Source organism: Nicotiana sylvestris, chromosome 7 (genome assembly GCF_000393655.2).
Source record: "Nicotiana sylvestris chromosome 7, ASM39365v2, whole genome shotgun sequence".
NCBI lineage: Eukaryota > Viridiplantae > Streptophyta > Magnoliopsida > Solanales > Solanaceae > Nicotiana > Nicotiana sylvestris.
In genome coordinates this window covers 67,211,522-67,218,555 of record NC_091063.1, presented here as the reverse complement: position 1 = coordinate 67,218,555, position 7,034 = coordinate 67,211,522, and positions in this window count along the sequence as shown.

The window sequence follows — 7,034 nt, the reverse complement described above, 5'->3', positions numbered from 1 at the left end:
CCCGAGTATCCATCCAAAAAGCAATAAAAAGCACGCCTCGCAAGACGATCAAGCATTTGGTCAAGGAATGGCAATGGGAAATGGTCCTTTCGGGCCACCTTGTTTAGCTTTCGGTAGTCCATACAAACCCTCGAACCTGTGACTGTCTGAGTAGGAATAAGTTCATTATTGTCATTGGTCACCACAGTCATACCACCTTTCTTCGGTACACATTGCACCGGAGAAGTCCATGAGCTATCAGAAACGGGGTACACAACCCCGACATCCAACTATTTGATCACTTCTTTCTTCACCACTTCTTGCATAGCCTAGTTCAGTCTTCTTTGATGCTCCAAGTAAGGCTTTGCATCATCCTCCAAGATAATTTTGTGCATAAAAAATGTGGGGATTATTCCCCTAATGTCAGCTAGAGTCCATCCAATATCCCTTTTCTGCTTTTGAAGCACCGTCAAAGTGGCCTCAACCTGCATGTTAGTAAGGCAAGAAGAAAGAATAACTGGTAAAGTAGAGTTTGATCCCAAGAATTCATACCTGAGGTGTGGATGAAGTGTTTTTAACTCCAACACCGGTGGCTCCTCTATTTATGGTTTTGTTGGTGGAGTTTTCCGGTTTTCAAGATCCAAAGACAATTTTCTAGGCTCATAAGAATAAGAGCCCATCCCATGTAAGGCATTCACACACTACACACTACTTACATCCTCATTGACATCAAGATTTAATAGCACGGCCTCAAGAGGATCCTCAATGTTGATCATAGCACTCGTATCATCCACAACACAATTGTGACAAGGTCTACAAATGAGCACACCTCGGTGCTATTGGGTTGCTTCATAGACTTGCAAATGTGGAAAATGAACTTTTCATCTCCCACTCGGAAAGTGAGCTCACCCGCTTCAACATCAACCAATGCCTTCCCCGTTGCAAGGAAAGGTCTACCCAAGATAATAGGAACCTCATAGTCCACAACACAATCCAAAATGACAAAGTCGGCCGGCAAAATGAATTTGTCCACCCAGATAAGCACATCATCAAAAATTCCCAAAGGTCTCTTTATCGATTGATCCACCATTTGAAGTCTCATTGAGGTTGGCCTAGGTTGCCCGATACCCAAAGTTTTGAAAATCAAGTCGGGCATTAAATTGATACTAGCTCCCAAGTCACATAGAGCCTTGGCAAAATCCGCACTCCCAATGGTGCAAAGAATGGTGAACGCACCGAGATCTTCAAGCTTCGAGACCATTGATTGCACTATAGCTCTAACTTGGTGAGTCATCTTTATAGTTTCACAATCCATAGAACACTTCTTTGTAACTATGTCTTTCATGAATTTTGCATAACCAGGCATTTGTTCAAGTGCCTCCACCAAAGGTACATTAATAGATAAGCTCTGTTACGCCCCACAATATTACGTCGATATTACGCTTTGCAGTATTAAGTTACGATAATGTTGCACCTTGAAGTATTGTATGTTGGATTTGTCGTAAGGTAATTGACATCAGTCCAAGTAAAAGATTATTTGGATATTATAAGGATTACACTATTTATACAAGCTATAAATATGTATTATGAAGGATAAAATGGTACATGGATTAAAGAAAACAAGTTTCGTTGAAAGTGGACAATTTGGAATAAAATACGGGTCGAGCAATAGTACCCAATAATTATGAACTAGTACCATACAAGGTGCAATGTGACCACGGTAGTATAATATATAAAGTATATATGAAGTATTTTAAAAATAAATAGAATTTTAAGTAATTTGTGGTAATTTTTAAATTATGCGGATAATTGATTAATTACCGGGTAACAAGACATTACCCGGTTAACTAATAAGTGGTTAAAAATAATTGATAATTATCCCCCTCAAAATGTGGCAGAAGGCCACAAAGTGAAGGTATGACTCTTGCTATCCATGACTAGGTGGCAATTGGTGGCAAAGAAAGGGGTGCATTATCATAATTAATATAATATCTTCCATCAGAATTTAAAAACTTTACAAACACTAAAGGATTGTCATCTTGGAGCCAAAAGAGACGATAGCCTCCATGGAAATTGTACCATCTTCAAATTTCTTTTCAACAAAAACTAATTTCTGATTGAAAGCTAATTTCGCATGATCTTCACCTAATTTCTGTGGAAGCTAATTTCAAGCTTCTAAAAGAGTATGGTGCAATCTTCGCCAGAAATATTATACGGAGTTTTTCCTACTCCAGGTATGTTAAGGCTATCCCTTCTTTATTTTGGCATGATCCATACGATACGAACGAAAAGTGCAAATGCACAAATTCCATAAGTGACTCTATTCATAGAAGTATTAGAAATATCTATGTTCTTTAATTTCCATGTGTCATAATATTTTATCATCTGTTCATGGGTCTCAGAAAAATACGAAGGTTGAAAAGAGTTTACTTTATGATATTACTCAGAGGAAAAATGGTCTTATGACATTCCGAATGATTTTATTGACATACTTTTCATGCATTGCATTCATGTGCATTGACCCATGACCAGATGGCATTATATACGCGTCTATATGTAAATATATGTATATTGGATATGGGAAAAGGTTATGGCGTTATATACGCACCACCACCTGATCAGCTGGTATATGATGATGATGTTGCCCACAATTGCTAAAATATGATTCAAACGGCGTTATATACGCATATATATGTATGTACTCAAATGGCGTTATATATGCGTATATATGTATGTATATATATGTATATGGGATATGGTAAATGTTATGGCGTTATATACACACCACCACCTGATCAGCTGCTATATGATGATAATTTTGCCCCCAGTGGCCGATATGATATGATGGGATGCCCTCAGAGGCTGATAATGTTATGAAACATGTACCTATGCACGACATGACATTCATACGCAGATGCATGATGCTAAAAGTATTTTATGATTTACAAAGTTATTCAGACTTACAGGTTGAGTCATGTACTCTATATTTCTTCCATGTCTCTTATGTACTTATTTATGTGACTTACATACTCGGTACACTATTTGTACTGACGTCCCTTTTGCTTGGGGACGCTGCGTTTCATGCCCGCAGGTCCCGATAGACAAGTCGAGAGCCCTCCAAGTAGGCTATCAGCTCAGCGGAAGATGTTGGTGCGCTCCATTTGATTCAGAGTTGCTTATTTGGTTAGTATGATTTAGACGTGTATTGTGTGGTATGGCGGGACTCTATCCCGACCTATATGACATTTATGTACTCTTAGAGGCTTGTTGACATATGTCTTGTACGTGAAAGATTGTACGGCCTTGTCTCCCTATGTTTTGAGTTTATAAAAGATCATGTTGCCCTATTAGGGCCCGTATATCATGTGTATATGATAATGTAATAAAAAAGATGTGTTACGTTGGTCCTCGGTTGAGTAAGGTACCGGGTGCCCGTCGCGACCCATCGGTTTGGGTCGTGGCAAAAAGTGGTATCAGAGCAGTTCTGTCCTAGGGAGTCTACAAGCCGTGTCTAGTAGAGTCTTGTTTATGGGTGTGTCATGCACCACACTTATAAGCAGGAGCTACAAGGCATTTAGGACTGCCACTCTTTCTTCTTACTCTAGATCGTGTGGTAGAGCTCAATTGTAAGAACTCAATTTCCTAAACTCTACCTTATTCATAATACGACGATTCCTACATCCAGAAAGACAGGTGGTAAGATATATAGCTATGCGAGAGTTGAGTCAGAGGAACTCGACTTTGCATCATGTTTATGATAAGTAAATATGAGGTCTTCAGCAGATCACGTGCGTACTAAAAGGTGTAAGCCTCTTGGTAAGGATCTTGAGGCAAGAATACATATCCACCTTAATGGTGAATGACAATGAAAGATTTAGAAGGTAAATACAAGTGTAAACAAGTAAAGGAAGTAAGATGAAGAAAAGTACGAGGCACCCAATTAATGAAGGTTAACGGTGTTTATAATTCAGGCAGAGGAACATAAGCTTTTTGAGTTATATTCAATAGTAACATAAGTATATACAATTGGTCGTACCCCTTCCAGATATGCCCTATGGGGGTTAACAAAAGCAGTATAAGAAGATATGATGGATGAATTGATTGCGTCAGTTGACATTTTCGAAGGATATTGCAAATGTGTTGATAGATCTCTTTATGAGATGCCTACATGGTGCACTCTAAAATAGTGCAGCCAGATATGAGTGCTACAAAGACATGCACTATAAGCCTTGCAGGGATAAATATTACCGTAGTGTTGCTCGTGTCCCTAGTAAAGTGAGAACGTTAAGCAACTTGAAGAGCCACTGGATGGAGCAAAGAAAAGCTAAAAGCGAAAGAATGTCTCAGAAATATTAGCAGAATAATGAGAAAAAGGATAAGAAAGCATTATGAATAAGGTGTGATACGTGGATGAAAATGGTAGAGTGTTACAGAACCTATAGTCAAATGAGGGAAGAGACGAAAGGTGATGTGCCTTAAGACAACAAAAGAGTATAGGCCATAAGGTTATATCCTCATTTCGATAAATAAGTTCGTGACTCCAACGTGACTACCAGAGGGGAGAGTTAATCCTTAGAGTAATAGAACCAGTATGGATTGGTGAACAAGATAAACTAAACATGAATTAGGAACTGAGTGACTGGTGATAGTCGCTATCATAAGAACTTTAGATTTTTTTTCCGCTAATAATAGAATGGACGACAAAAGAAGATTCATGAGAAATTCAAAGAATGATCATTCAGGAAGATGCTTCCCTACAACAAGCAATGTGAGCAAAGCTCAGCTTAAGGGACTGTATATGCCAGTTATTTTAAATTTCACCCTTGTGAGTAACGGATTTTGCTATCCTTGGTATGGAAGGATTACCGAAAGGCGAGTAAGAGTCATCGATAATGTGAAAGGATGCCAAAGATGAAAAGGTGAAACATCTATAGGCAGGTCGTCATAGTTGCAATTGTTAGTACTCCCCTAAAGGGGGGAATATGGAATGATAAAAGGAAGAATACGATAAAAATGAGAAAGTGATGAGATTGCAATTATCCAAATACTACAGATATGCTACGATTCCAAAACATTATGCAAAGGTGACGTCAGGGAGAAGCAGTAAGGGTTCCTGTCCGAGATGTTAATGATAATTAAGGATCCAGTGCGAGACATAAGTTAAGACCAAGGAAATAACCCAAGAAAGATTTCGCGGAATATTGACATGAGGATGGGCCAACGAGTAGTTAGTAGTTGATTAAAAAAGATCCTAGCTATGGCTAGTCAAGAGGATACAGAACAAGACAACAAGTCGTGCAAGATAAAGATAGTAAATACTAATATAGTAAATTTAGTCCCATAGTTATGACATTGTAATACTTGAGAAATATTCAAATAGGAGTTGGGGTATTTAAGGGTATTATGAGTGTTACGGAAAGATAGTTCCACTAGGAAGACAGTCAAAACTTCAGTTCAGAAGCAGCCGTACGAGTAGATGAGTATAGAGGTAAGCAACTAAGGATAATTACAGGTGAGCACGAACATCAAAAATTCTATCGGGAATACAGTATAATAAGCTCGCATCTTTACAAGAGTCAGAGGGTCTTCCCTAAATACTACAACGAAAGACAAGTTGAGGAAATAAGGAAGAAGGCTTCAACCTAAGCACAATGACCTAAAGAAGAAATGGTCGTGTAACAACAGTCTCACAACAACACTGGAAGCACTCCAACGGAAAGTGGCACCTACCGTGGCTAATGAACGGGAAGTAAAGATAAAAGTAATATTCAAGATCATATGAGTTATATGAAAACTCTGGCATGTGTGGACACTAAGATAAGCTAAGTATGGATGCAACAAGGGGCAGAAAGACCAGGACAAGTAATAGCTTACGTTGAAAGAAAGCTAAGACGGAATGAAAGAATTATTTGATCAATGATCCAGAGTTAGTACGTTATAGATATACTCAAGATTTTGGAACATTATCCAGGCAGCATATTTGTTGACAATCATACAGCCATATAAGACTCCGGTATAAGTTAAAAGAAAGAATTCAGCCCAGGGCATAGACAAAAGATTAAATTGTTAGAAGATTGTATCATGTATATTCCATAATGCCCATGAAAGACTAAGGTAATAACTGATACCATGAGCCACAGATTGGAAGATAGCTTAAGCCTACATAAAGGCTGATTAGAAGGAAGAGGAAACTAAAGAACTACATCACCTAAGCAAATCAGGAGTCTGATTCTTGGACCTAGAAAAATTATAGAAGTTGTGCTTGAGAACATGATAGAATCACTCTTATAATCAGATGTACAAGAGAAATAACAAACAACCATAATCTATAATATCTCTACAAGGAAGCCAGTTAGAAGAAGTACCAGCCTCATAAGAAGTCAGTACGAAGCTCCCACCGGATTTTGTATGTACTAGAGATGCGAGTATTATAATAGAGCTTCAAGTTATGGGCGTGAATTACACTTAGGTGGAAGGGAGGTTATGAAAGAGATAGAAGATATGATACAAGATTTTAAGCAAGGAAGGTAAAAGTGAACAACATACGAGATACTAAAATGTAGAAAGTTGTAAATAGTCTGTACTTTGGATAGACGGTTATAAGCACGGGGATTCAATATCCAGGAATGATAGCGGCATCATTAGTGGCATATCTTCCACCCTATGGTTTCTAAGTATCGAGAGGTGTAGTTAAAAGAGTATAGAAGAGTTAGAGATGATGTGACATCTCGCTTGATATTCCAAAATAACATAAGGATATCTATGGTGCAAGCAAGTTGAAGAAAGGTTGCAAGTAGTATAAATGGATATGTATAGGTTGCAAGATAAAGTATGGTAGAGCGACAAGGTTTTAGGAAGACAGGAGTAAGGATAAGAAAACGTGAGTGAGAAGGTGATGAGAATGGATAAGTCCTCGGGATTAAGCCCATGAAAACAAGAAGAGCTAATGGTTTCTCTAAGTTATAGAAATCTCAGTATAGCCTGAATAAACTCAAAGGAGTCTAAGACTAGTAGCATTTAGAAAAGATGGAATGTTGCCCTGATAGTACAATGAG